The sequence below is a fragment of the Pipistrellus kuhlii genome, unplaced genomic scaffold (genome assembly GCF_014108245.1).
Source record: "Pipistrellus kuhlii isolate mPipKuh1 unplaced genomic scaffold, mPipKuh1.p scaffold_m20_p_24, whole genome shotgun sequence".
NCBI classification, from domain to species: domain Eukaryota; kingdom Metazoa; phylum Chordata; class Mammalia; order Chiroptera; family Vespertilionidae; genus Pipistrellus; species Pipistrellus kuhlii.
In genome coordinates this window covers 4,712,226-4,725,128 of record NW_023425523.1, presented here as the reverse complement: position 1 = coordinate 4,725,128, position 12,903 = coordinate 4,712,226, and positions in this window count along the sequence as shown.

The following is a 12,903-nucleotide window of genomic DNA, read 5'->3' as shown; positions in this document are numbered from 1 at the left end:
ATAACATGGTTTACTTAGCCTTTCTGTGCCTGGATGCTAGGTTTGTTTCCAGTTTTGTTGGTGGATAAATAAAGTGGAGATGAACATTTAACCCCTCCCCCATATATACTATAGATTCAGAATTATTTAGCATTATTAAATGCTATGTTCTCTATTTAGCATTATTAAATTCTAACCCCCCCCCCATATATACTATATATTTAACATTTCTTTAGGAAAAATTATTGAATTATTGGATGAACAAATATGAATATTTTAAGGCCTATATTACCAAACTATCAATTTGCTTTCAAGAAATGTCATGCAAATGTATTCCTTTACCAGAAGAATTTGAGAAGGTCTGCTCACTGCCCTCTTACCAGCTGTGGTAGGCAGAGCCATGGCCCCCAAAGATGTCTAATCTGTGAAGGCTGTGAATAGGTTGCCATAGTGGCAAAGGGTATTAAGGTTATTAATCAGGCCTTGGCTGGGTGGCTCAGTTGGTTGGAGTGTCGTCCCATACACCAAAAGGTGTCGGGTTTAATTCCCAGTCTGGGTCCATAGGGAAGGCAGCCATTCGATGTTCCTCTCTCACATCGTTTCTCTCTCCCCCTCCCGCCTCTCAAATCAATAATAATAATAATAATAATAAAAAAGAAAGAAAGTTGTGAATCAGTTGAGCTTGAGATGGGGAGATTCTGCTGGATTATCTAGACAGGCCCAAGGTCATCACAAAGGTCCGTTAGCAGTGGGAGAGAGAGGCAGGAGAGAACCAGAAAGACACCTACATGAGAATGACTCAGCACCAGGTTTTTAGTTTCAAGGAAGGAGGAAGAGGCCACAAGCCAAGGAATGTGGGCGATATCCAGAAGCCGGAAAACTTGAGGAAATGGATTCTCCCTTAGAAACCCCAGAAGGAACATAGCCCTGCCTGTGCCACCCTGATCTTAGCCCAGTGAGACTGTCAGACTTCGGACTATAGGGCTGTGCGAGAAGAGAAGATATTTAGGTTGTCTTAAGCCACTAAATTTGTGGTGATTTGTTATCTCAGCAGTGGGAAACCACAGGGTGTCTCCATTCCATTCATTCCATTCCACTCCCAGGGCATTTAACTGCCGTTTTCATTTGTATGGCTTTGAGTTTGGGGGTAGAGCACGGGTACCCAGGAAAGACTCTTCCGGGAAGCGCTCCTCTTCTTTCTAAACACGTGTTCCCAAATCCACAGGCTGCCTGAGCCAAGCTAAGCCTTTGAGAGCCTCTGCTTATCATTTTATTTAATTGAAATATTTCGGTGAGAGGAAACAAGCCCCATCCTTTTGTACTGGTGCGGAGGGAGAGGGCAGCCATAGCCCTGCCAGGGCATGTTTCTGCTCTTCACACAAAACGCATTGGAGAGGATGATGCTGATGTGGAGAGGAAAGCCAAGAAGAATCTTAATATAGAGGCTGCAACCGGACTGGGTGGGACGTGGAAATCGACAAGCTCCCAAATAAAGGTCCACACCCAGCCAAGCCCCTCACGTGCACACTCTGCCTGACAGGCATCCCCAACCTCTCCCCCCACCCCCCAGGGCATAGGAATGCCCCTGCCCAGGGCAGCATGCAGCCTGAGGAGGAATTCCCAGCCTCTCCCCTGCCCGGTGGGAGATGAATGTCCCTGAGCAGGGACTGGACCAGGCGGCCCTGCCTTCATCCCCATGTTTCCTGTTGAGCCCAGAGGAAGGGTGGAGCCTTCCAAGCCGCTCTAAGAATCTGGAGCCATGTGGGTGGGGTCCAGTGTGTCCTTTTCCCTCATGACACCCATTGAAACACAGTGAGATGATCAAGGTTTTCAGGATTGAAGCGCTAAAAAAAAAAAAAAAAAAAAAAAAAAAAAAATGCCCACGTGTGCCAAACATATGATTGCTTAACCATTGTTTAAAAAATTCCCTGATGATAAGAATCACCTGGGATGGCTATTAAACATAGATCCCGGGGGAAATGGGGGCTGGAGTTCCCAGTTGGCCGTGTCTCCATCCTGTTCCCAGGCCGGGCTGCAGGCACCATGGCTTCCCCTCGGAGGCAGTGGTCGCAGAGCGGAGAAGCCGGCGGAGCTGGCGGGCGGCCAGAAGGAAGGGGAGGAAGTGACGGGTCCTCACGGAGCACTGCGCCAGTTGATGGCTGGACGGTGCCGCGCGAGGCCCTGAGCCAGGCCTGCGCCCCGAGGCCCCGGTGAAGGTGACCCTGCTGATCCCCGCTGGCTGCAGTGCGGAGCTCTGGACTGGGGCTGAGAGGGGCCCCCACGCCAACCCAGGGTCCCTGAGCACAAGGAGTGGAGGAGGAGGAAGAGGAAGAGCCTCTCGAAGGGAGGCTTGGCTGGAATCCTCACGCTGAGCTTTCTGTTCCTGGCGACGTGGGAGCATTTGGGATGGGACACAGCCAAACCTCAGCCATGTGCCTGCAGCCATGAACTGGTGGTTCGTTGTGAGGCAACACTCTCTCAGGCCCTGAAAGTTCTTGGGTTTGGGTTGTTTAATAAAAGTTGAAATAAAAAAAATAAAAAAAAGAGTCCAAGCACCTTGTTGGAGAGCCAGTGGGCCTAGGGTGTGTCGAGAACATGTCTTCGCACCAGATTGCCCCGGAGATTACTCCCTCCAGCTGGCCTGGGAACCTCTGTCAGTTGACCTCTTAAGTGAATGCTTCGAACAATACTCTGACCTCATTTTCTCCATATTCGTAGAAATAGTATCTAACATGCAAGAGACGTGCTACGTTCAAGGCACTATTTGAGGGCTCACTCGATCCCAACAACCCTTTTATTTTAAAAAAAATATATTTCTTATTGGTGTTTTACAGAGAGGAAGGGAGAGGGATAGAGAGTTAGAAACATCAATGAGAGAGAAACATCATCCAGCTGCCTCCTGCACAACCCCTATTGGGGATGTGCCTGCAACCAAGGTACATGCCCTTGACCGGAATCGAACCTGGGACCTTTCAGTCCGCAGGCCGATGCTCTATCCACTGAGCCAAACCAGTTAAGGCCCAATAACCCTTTTAGGTAGGGGCTGCTATTCCCCTCGGTTACAGAGGGGAACTGGGGCTCAGAGAGGTGAAGTCCAAGGTCGGGCAGCCAGTAAGCCCAGGGGCGCGCACGGGCAGTCTCCAGGGCCTGCGCCCCGAACCTCCCCTCTACGGTGAAGAGCGAGGCATGAAAGAGAGGAAAATGAAACGTTTCAAAAGAAGATAAACAGCCCCGTGGCCAGGAAACAAAAGAAACAGGAAAACAAATGTGAAGAAAGACTGCCAACCAAAGCAATCAGCAGGAGATAAACTGCCTGCACACGAAAAGAAAATGACAGAGCCAGATGAAGATGATTGTAAAATAAGCCTGTTTGGAATCCTCAAAAGAGGAGGGCAGAGATGAACAAGACTTAGATCAGAAACCCTGCAAGTGAGAAAACATCTAGGACTTGACATAAAAACCCAACAGATGGGGGAAGCTCAAGAGCCAACATTAGTTGAATAAATAATTGGTGCTTTGGAAGATGGAGGAATTCACCCAAACTCAGCACAGGAGATTTAAAAAGACAACAACAGCAAAACACAGGGAATTGGGAAAGGGGAATTACGAGACTTGGAAAAGAGTTGGAGAGTTTCCATACAAGAGGAGGCTTAAAGGAAGGGATTAGAGCATACGGGGAAGCCTGAAGAGAAAGCGGAAGAACTCTCCAGAATCCTGAGCTGCTCCTGGCAGCTGAGCAGGACAAGCCATAAATCACACCTACACGTGCTGTCCTAAGCCTCAGAACCCCGAGGATAAACAAAAACCACCCGAGCAAAGGTGAGTTCCCATCTAGTAGATTCCGGACTGGGAGTTGCAGTAGCTGGGCGAGGTGAGTCGCATCTCGCTAGGAAGCACGATGGTGAGAAAGGGCATTCAGCCCGGCCTGTGTGGCTCAGTGGTTGAGCATAGACCTATGAACCAGGAGGTCAGTGTTTGATTCCTGGTCAGGGCACATGCCTGGATTGCGGGCTCGATCCCCAGTGTAGGAGGGTGTACAGGAAGCAGCCGATCCGATGATTCTCTCATCTTTGATGTTTCTCTCTACCTCCCCCTTCCTTTCTCTGAAATTAATAAAAAATATATATATTAAAGAAAGAGAGAAAAAAAGAAAGAAAGGAAGGGCATCGAGGGGCATTATTGGTGTGGAAAGAACAGCATGAGGATGTGCTGGGAACCCAGAAAGCACCTTCTGAAGAGCGTTTTTTCCTGGTTAACACGTGGGCCCACTCTCCTCTGTGTCCTGCCACAGACTGTTTACCATAGGGGTGTCGAACTCAATCAGAGAAGGGGCCAAAATCTAAAATCCAGCCTAAATCGCGGGCTGAATGGTTTACTGAACAGTCATAAACTGTCATTGTGATGGAAACGCAGCGGAGTGCAGTGATGACAGCGTGGTGCGGGCCACATTGCAAGGCCTGGCGGGACGGATTTGGCCCGCGGGCCTTGTGTTTGACACACTTTACCAGCCCGGGGAAGGGTCCTCGGCCCACGGTGGCCTGGGCTGATGGACTGTGCGCGGTGAATAAGAGCCCTTGCTTAGCATGTTTGACCTTGAGACCAGAAAGAGCAGGTTTTAGGAGCTCTGTGTGGAGAAAGACAGCTGCGATGGAGTGACCTTGTCAGGCTCTGAGGATCTGGTCCCAGCTGCTCCTCTGCTCTTCCGGTCTTTTGTGAATCATTCCTAACTTCTTTTCAGCTAAACTTGTAAAACATACATTTCGATTATTTTTCAACCAACAGGGACTTAGTTAATGGAATGATGAGATGGACATTTGGTTATTCTTTTCCTATTTGCGTGTTTTCTTTCGGGGAAATGCTTTTGCTTATTTATCCCCTGGGTCTTATGTGGTTTTTTTTCTTTTCTTTGCATTTTGTTTTTGTTTGTTTGTTTTAAAATATGCAGTATTCCCAAACCAAATTTCTGTTCTCCACATCCCAATCCCCTTTCCCCTGTTTCTCTTCCAAAGATGTCCCCATCTTTACATCATTTCCCCCCCTCCCCCCCGAGGATCTCCATCCCATCCACTCCTCGCTCTAACTCCAGCCATCAAATCTCATCAGGGCTCCCTGGACGTGCCTCTCTGATCCAGCCCATCGGCAGGCAGGGCGGCAGGCAGTGCTCCCCTTGCTGCTGAGGGTGACGGAGAATTTTTCTGGGGGACTTGGCAGTTGTCACCAGAGGACAGGACTGTCTTTTCTCCTCCAAGGAAGCCTGCAGGTTTCTCTGTCCTCCTTCCAGACCCACCCGAGTCCATACCACCTCCGCACCCCTGTGTGTGTGTGGAGGGGGGTCTGTTCAGCACCCCCTCCAGGAGGCAGGGTGGAGGGCTGTTCCCCGTCAGTCCTGAGCCGCATGGCTGGCCCACAGGCTCCGGGTCCCCAGCTCTCATCACCTCCTGCCAAACCCCAGCTCCTGGGGTCAGAGGAATGTTGAGCAATCTTTGGTATTTTGCAGCAAGCACTTAAGATCCCATTCAGTCCTCCTGAGCTGGGCCCTCTGCCAACACGCCGAGCCTGAGTCTTCCTGCGCAGGCATCTGGGAGCGCTAGGGGACTTTTCGGAGTTTGTTTTCTGCTCCTGCTGGCGGGATCGGAGGACACCATTACAGTGAGGTCATGGAGCCGGGCCCCACTGCATCCACGGGCTGAGGGCCAGGGGCCTGCTGGCTGGCTCGGGGTGCTGGGGGTTGGGCTGGGTCCGGAGGAATGTGAGGCAGAGCCCAGGCTGCACCCTCAGGAACCCCCTCCCCGTCATGGCCAGGTCTTACCCTCTACCCAGGGGTCTGCCCGCTGCCCAGGGCCTCAGGGCCCCACTCTCTGTCCAGCCTCCTGCAGGGACAGATGGGGAGACCATTTTCGACATGCAGCCAGCGCCTGCTCAAAGCCTGTGCACCCCCCTCCCCTCCCGCACAAAGTCAAGTTCTCCGATCGTACATGTTCATGGCACTGTGTGCCTCTCCTTCGGAGGTGTTGCCTCTGTGGTTAAGAATCATTATTTGTGCATTTGCTTAATGTCTGTCTCCCCGGAAGACAGGAGGCCCCACGAGGACAGGAGCCTGCCCGTCTAGTTCACTGCAGTATCCCCAACACCGAGCGCAGTGCCTGGCACACAGTAGGTCCTTTATGGATTTCATTGTGCCAAGCAACGTTTCCCAAGAAGGTATAAGGATTCTGCCTCCAAAGACACCCCTCCCAGGGCATCAGCTTCCCTGGGATCTTACCGATTTGGTGGAACCTCCAGATATGGCCCGCTTTGAGCCTCAGTTTCCCTCTGTGTTCCAGCTGCTCCATTCCCAGCTGCATTTGCAGCAGGTAGTTGGGAGACCAAAGGGTTGTTGTTTAATTAAAGTAAAGCTTCCTGGTGGTCAGATTCCAAGTCCCCGGCAGGGGCGACCTGACCTGGCAAGGAGGGCCTTTGCAGATGGTAGCTGCGTCATAGGCGCCGCTGCCCCTGCTCCTTTTGTCATCCTGGCACCTGGCGCAGCAGTGCTGACCCCTGGCCTCGCTGGGCTTGGCTCAGAGGGTAGCGTGTCGGCCTGGAAACCTGAAGGGTCCCAGGTTTGATTCTCACCAAGGGCACATGTCCGGGTTGCAGGCTCGATCCCGGTGGAGGGCATGCAGGGGGCAGCCGATCAGTGATTCTCATCATTGATGTTTCTCTCTCTCTCTCCCTCTTCCTTCCTCTCTGAAATCAACAAAAGTATATTAAAAAAAAAATACTGATACCTCAGAAGGTACTGGAAACAAGACCGTCTCCTTGCTCTGAGGACTGGGCCAGCAATCTGCACTCCATCAAGCAGACTGTTTTTACGATTCTTGTACCTCGGCGCTAATTTCCGCGTTTTCTCTCATGGTCGGAAGTAGTAAAACTCGGGAAAGCTCCAGTTGGCCTCAGCTGTCAGGAGGGAGGCGTGGGCAGGGGTGCTTGTGCCAGAGCTGAAGGGGCAGCACCCCAGGGCGGGAGAACCAGAAAGGGGAGGGGACCGAGGGGACGGAGGGCCATTTTCCACTGTCACCTCACCCTGTCTCCAGGCACCAGGGGAGAGCAGAACTTCACTGTAGAAAGCCTGGGGTTTTCTGTCATTAAAAGGCGTTGGTTGCTGCCCTGGCTGGTGGCTCAGTGGGTGGAGCGTCGTCCCATACACCAAAGGGTCACCAGTTTGATTCCAAGTCAGGCCACATGCCCAGGTTTTGGGTCCAATCCCCAGTAGGGGGCATGCAAGAGGCAGTTGATCCATGTTTCTCTCCCTCCCTCTCTTCTTCCCTTCCTCCCTCTCTTCCTCCCTCCCTTCTTCCCTCCCTCCCTTCCTCCCTCTCTCCTTTCCTCCCTTCTTCTTTTCCTCTTCCCTCCCTCCCTCCCTCTGTCTCTCAAATCAATAACAACATAAATTTTTTAAAAAGGAGTTGATTGCCTTAACCACCTCATATGTTGTGGTGAGATTCTGTCATTCACACGCCACGTATTTATTGAGTTCTAGGAACTTGATACGAAGGGTGCAAAACCAAGGTCTATGGGGCTTACGTTCTAGTGAGAAAGACCGACCACAGGCATTCATCAGCATGAGCGGGGAGTCGGTGAGTTGCGTGGTGCTCTGGAAGGTGTTAAGTGCTGGGCGCAGGCCAGGCTGAGGGGGTCCTGGCTGGGCGAGGAGCAGTGTGACTGGTGGTCCGGGTGGCCTCACAGGGAAGGGGACTCTGAGTCACGTGGGTGTAGAGAACGTGCACCCCTGGCTCAGCGGGGGACACCAGGCCGGAGCGCGGAGGAGCAGGCGTCGGCCCTGGGATAGAAGGGAGAGCAGGGAGGAGGGAGCAGAGTGGGGGTGGGCAGGTCACTAGCAGTCGTTGCAAAGACTTGCTAAGTGATAGGGAGCCATGGAGGTGGGTCCTCTCCCTCCAGTGCTAAGCAGGGACTGCAGGGCAATGAGAGACCTGGGCGAAACAGTAATGGAGGAGAGGGGGGCAGCTGGGACCTTGGTAGGGTGTGAGGAGGTGGTGAGAACAGGTGGGAAGCTGACCTGACGGGGAGAGGCGGCAGGATTCCCCAGTGGTTCCAGGGGAGGATGTGAGAGAAAGAGTCAGTAATGACTCCACGGTTCTTGGCCCGAGTTCCTGGAAGGACGGAGCCGCCATAAGCTGAGATCATGTGTGTTGTTGGAGCCACTGACCACCTCCTCCGGGCCAGGGCCTGGGTCGGCTACTTGGCACACTGATCTCCCTCAGTCCTGACAACCCTTACCTTGGGCCGGGCAGGGGACACCACACCCTGAGTGCTGAGAACAGGCGCTGGTCAGGGATAGAGGGGGAGAGCGGTGGGAGCAGAGGCGAGGGGGGGCGGGGAACACTGCCAGCCATTGCACAGACTTGGTAATGAAACAGCAGCCATGGAGGGTTCGATCCCAGAAGGTGGGAATCAGTCCCTCTGCCCAGAGGGTAACTTGCTGACTGTGGGCACTCAGTAGGCAGGTGGCAGAGCCCAGATGCTCCAAGCCGGTCTGACCCCATGGGCTGTTGGGACATCCTGGCCCCAGGACTCAGGACATCAGTTCCCGCACCTCGCTGACCTTGTCTGACCTTGCACCTCACTTCCTCTTTCCCTACACCAAGCTGCCTCAAAGCTACAGAGCTCCCAAGGCCTGATGAGTCCTGTATGCGGGGACTCTTTTGGACACACTTTAAAGCTCCTTATTTGGACGTGTGATGTGAAGTGGGGGTGGGGGTGGGGGGGACGGGACGCGGGCAGAAGTGAGCAGGACTGGCGTGTTTGGGGCCTTCCTCAGAGGTCCTGGGCGGCCAGGTGGTCCCATGAGTCAGAGGGTGACGGGTGGAGAATGCAGGGGGAACCAGCAGCTGTCACTATAAAAGTGTGGGATTCCTGTGAGTACAGTCAGCTCTGAGACACCCACACCCACACACCATCACAGCGTACCCGCTGGGGTGCTGCTTCCCACTCTCAGCGTTTCCTTTGCCTTCCCAGACCACTAGATTGACTGGCCAGACAGGTGGACGCCGAGGGGTGACCTTGACCTTACTCAGATATGGGACCATTGGATGCCGTGTGTGTGTGTGTGTGTGTGTGTGTGTGTAGAAGGTGCTGGAAGGTTGAAATCCAGAAACAGCATGACCTCAGGGACCAGAATGCCACCACCCAAACCCAGGGGCACCCTAAACCTCCCTTTTTTTATTTTATTACATATTTATTGATTTCATAGGAAAAATCTGATGAGAGAGTTTGTCTCATCACCGATCGGCTGCCTCCTGCATGTCCCCTGATAGAGGTTGAGCCCACAACCTGGGAATCGAACCATGACCTCCTGGTTCATAGGTAGATGCTCAGCCTCTGAGCCACACCAGCGGGGCTGGACCTCCTTTGGAGGGTGACTTCAAGGAAGACACAGAGCGACCTCTCCTGCCCAGGGCCTGGCCTGTGCACCAGGTCCTACGCCAGGGCCACTCAGCCAGGGCCCAGGCTCGGGCCCCGGTGGGTTCTGTGCTCCTCACTGACTTTGTGCTAAGGAGCTGGGTATAAAGCCCTGACACCTGCCCAAGTCCCAGGGGCGCGCACGATCTCTCTCTCTCTCTCTCTCTCTCTCTCTCTCTCTCTCTCTCTCTCTCTCTCTCACACACACACACACACACACACACACACACACACACACACACACACACCTGCTGGAATTCTCATAACTACGGAGTAGGGATCATCCCCACTGGATAAAACTGAAGTTCAGAGAGGTCAAGGGAGGGTCAGAGGCCACACTGCTAGGGTCACTGCCTGTCCTCTCCGCTGCCTAACTTCAAAGCTCCTGGGCCCCACGTCTGATATCTCCTGCACCCACACGGCAGCCTCAAACCCCGTCCTGATGGGGCCCTTATGTGCCCTGGGCCAGTCAGCGTTCTGGCCAGAGGCCTCCCCTCCAGCCGGGATGGCCTAAGCCTTGGGGTTGGGAAGGGAGGGGAGGTGCTGGCGTGTCTGCAGAATCTTCCTGGCTCCCCTGTGCTTTGAGGCAGAGAGCAGACAGGAGCTGAGCGTGGGCAAGGAAAGGGCATCTGTGCCCTTAGGGTGGTCCTGGGCTGAACAGGGCAACTGCTGTCCTCTCTGCTGGCTTCAGACCCGTTCTCTGCCGTCCCTCCCTACGCCTCTGTCCCAACCAGGCACCGGTCTCGGGCTCGCTTCTCCCAAGGGGGGGCCCGCTGTCTCCACTAGCCCTGCGCCGGGCCTCCCTCCCTGCCCGGTGTCTCTCCTCTGCCCAGGCGCCCAGGCCCTCCCAGCATCTCAGGCCAGTTTCTGCCTTCAGGGAGGAAAGCAGGCTCTTGCTTGGTCAGTGGGACTACCTCTCCCCAAAGTAGTTGCCTACCTGGTGCGACCCTATAGCGAAGTGCTAACCCCGAAGCACAGAATCGCTGGAACGAGGCTGTTTGGCCTCAGAGGGACACTGTGTACTGGGCCTGGCTCCGACCTGGCCAAACCTTGAAGGTGGGTTGGTCTCCTGGGCTCAGAGCTTTAGGACCTCAGGGAGCAGTTTGGAGGTCCTCGTGGCTCCGAATCCCCGGTGCTGATGGACGTGGCCAGGGCCCACCGCCGAGCCTGGACTCTGAGATGTGGAATGGGGGTGGGGACGCTGAGCGTAGTCACAGTCAGGACCTGGCATGTGACGGGCACACACCTTCCCTGCTAACACGCTGTTGCCGTCCCCGGAGCTGGATGACCCCCTTCTAACTTCCCTCCCGAACTACCCGGGATCCCTGCACTGGTGTGGAGCAGCATCTGCGTCGAACCCACGTGCGGGGAGGCCTGCAAAGAGCCAGGGGATTGCAGTGTCAGGCCCTGGTGGAGGCCAGAGACGGCCGGGTGGGGGGGGCGGGCGGCACATAGACAGCCTCTGTTGGCCTGGGAGGCGGGAGAACAGTGGCCAGTGCAAACACTGCTGTTTGCAAATAAACAGCGCAGGCTGGAGCAGAGCTCCTTGTTTGTTCTGGTTGGTGCTGATGCGGCTCCCGCGGCCCCCACACCCGCCCTCCCGCAGCCTCGGAGCTGGGGCCGGGAGGAGGGCCCACGGCCTGCTAATGGTCATTGGAAGTCAGGTCCCGTGCCCATTCCTGCCGGCCGGGCCTTGAGCCCTCAAAGCCCTTCTCTGCTTAGCAACGGGCTGCAGCTCTGCGATCGCCCGTCCGGATCCCAGACTCCCCGGAGCCTGGGTTTGTGGCTAAAGAACTCGAGCCTCAGAGGTCAGGTGACTGGCCTAACGTCACGGAGCTGTGAGTGGATGTGCTGGTTGGCTCTCCATGCTCCTGGAAGAACGTTCTTCCTATTTTTTCTGCTGGGTCCCTCCCAGCCCCTGGCCCACCCAGGAGAGCCCAGGCTGGGCAGGGACCAGGCTGTCTACACACATGTGGAGCTTATCAAGCGAGCGTTGCCTCGAACGGTTTCGCAATGAGCGCCGTGTTCTGGTCACCCCAATGGATTCGGAGCTGCCGGAGAGCAGGGCCCGTCTTGCTTTTCTCTAGCAGGTCACTGCCCGGCTTACAGCCAGAGTTGGGGCCCGCAAATCCTGCTCAGTGAGAGGGGGCGAGGGAAGGCCTGGAGGAGAAACAGGGAGGATGGCCAGATGGTCTCTCTCGGAGGGAGCCGGGCCCTGAGTTCTGCAGGAAGGCGGTGAGATGTTTGTAAGCATGGGACTCGCAAAACAGGGAGGCGGCCACGTTCATTCCGATTGGCTTTGGAGCGGCTGCTGAGATCTCAGAGCTGAAGGCTAGCGTCTCCCCAGAGGCCAGGGAGGGAGGCCCGCGGAGCCAGTGGTGTCAGGAGCAGGCTGGGGAGGCGCTGAGCTGGCCAAGGTGCCACAGGGACGTCTGTGGGCCTCGGGGAGCGGGCGCTGGGACTTTCTGGGAGGCCTTCCTCCCAGGACTAACGAACCCCTGCCACTCTCCACGCAGCCGGCCAGGCAGCTCAGTTACGGGCTGTATCCAGACTTCACATGAGCCCAGAGTTGTGCTGGGAGCCTGCGTCGGGTGGGGTGGGGTGGGGCGGGGCAGAGAGGCAGACACCAGAAATAGAAGCCAGAGTCTGCCTTTCAGGGGCCTATGGAGTAGCAGGGAGAGTAAACAAGCACACACATCAGATGAGAATGATTAGACAGCGAACAGTGGGTGACCAAACACAATAGGAGGCAGTCGGGGAGGGTCCCTGCCCTCTGGGCCTGAACCTTGGGCATCTGGTCTTTTATTTCCTTTCTTTCCTTCTCCCCTCTCCCCTCCCCCCTCCGGGCCAGCCACACAGTGTCCCCATGAACAGAGCCAGCAGGAGCCAGGGAGTGACTTCCCATAAATCAAGACTCAGAGACCCTGGCGGCATCCCAGCTCCACCCCTGAATTGCAGCTCTCGGGGCACTTACATTGTTGGCCACCAATCCAGGCACGACCAGCATCTTCAGCGTATTCACTGCTGGGCCTATCATCGATCGCTCATCGGTGCGGGGGCAGCCAGCACACGTGGCCGGGGAGATGGTACACAGGCAGGAAAAAACAGCCATTTGGCAAAGTGCGAAGGGCCTCGTGGGGAAGGACAGGCTCGGAAGTGGCCTCCAGGGAGATTTCCCAAGCAGACTCTGGTTCCTACTCCCGAACCTTCACACTTTCCCCGCAGCTGGAACTTCCCCACCTCCGCTCACTCACAAGTTCCTTTCCATTTTGAAACGGACTTCTAGGGAAACAGTCTCACTAGGTCTGACTAAGTGTGGGTCTGCCTCCTTTGTGTCTGCTCGGCTCAGGCACCCAACACATCCCTATGGGCCAGGATCTGACCGTCTGGTTTTCCTTCTGTATAAACATTTTCCACTCAGCAAGTTCCCCTGACACTGGCCCCAGGCCTGTTCTGGGCGAGGGC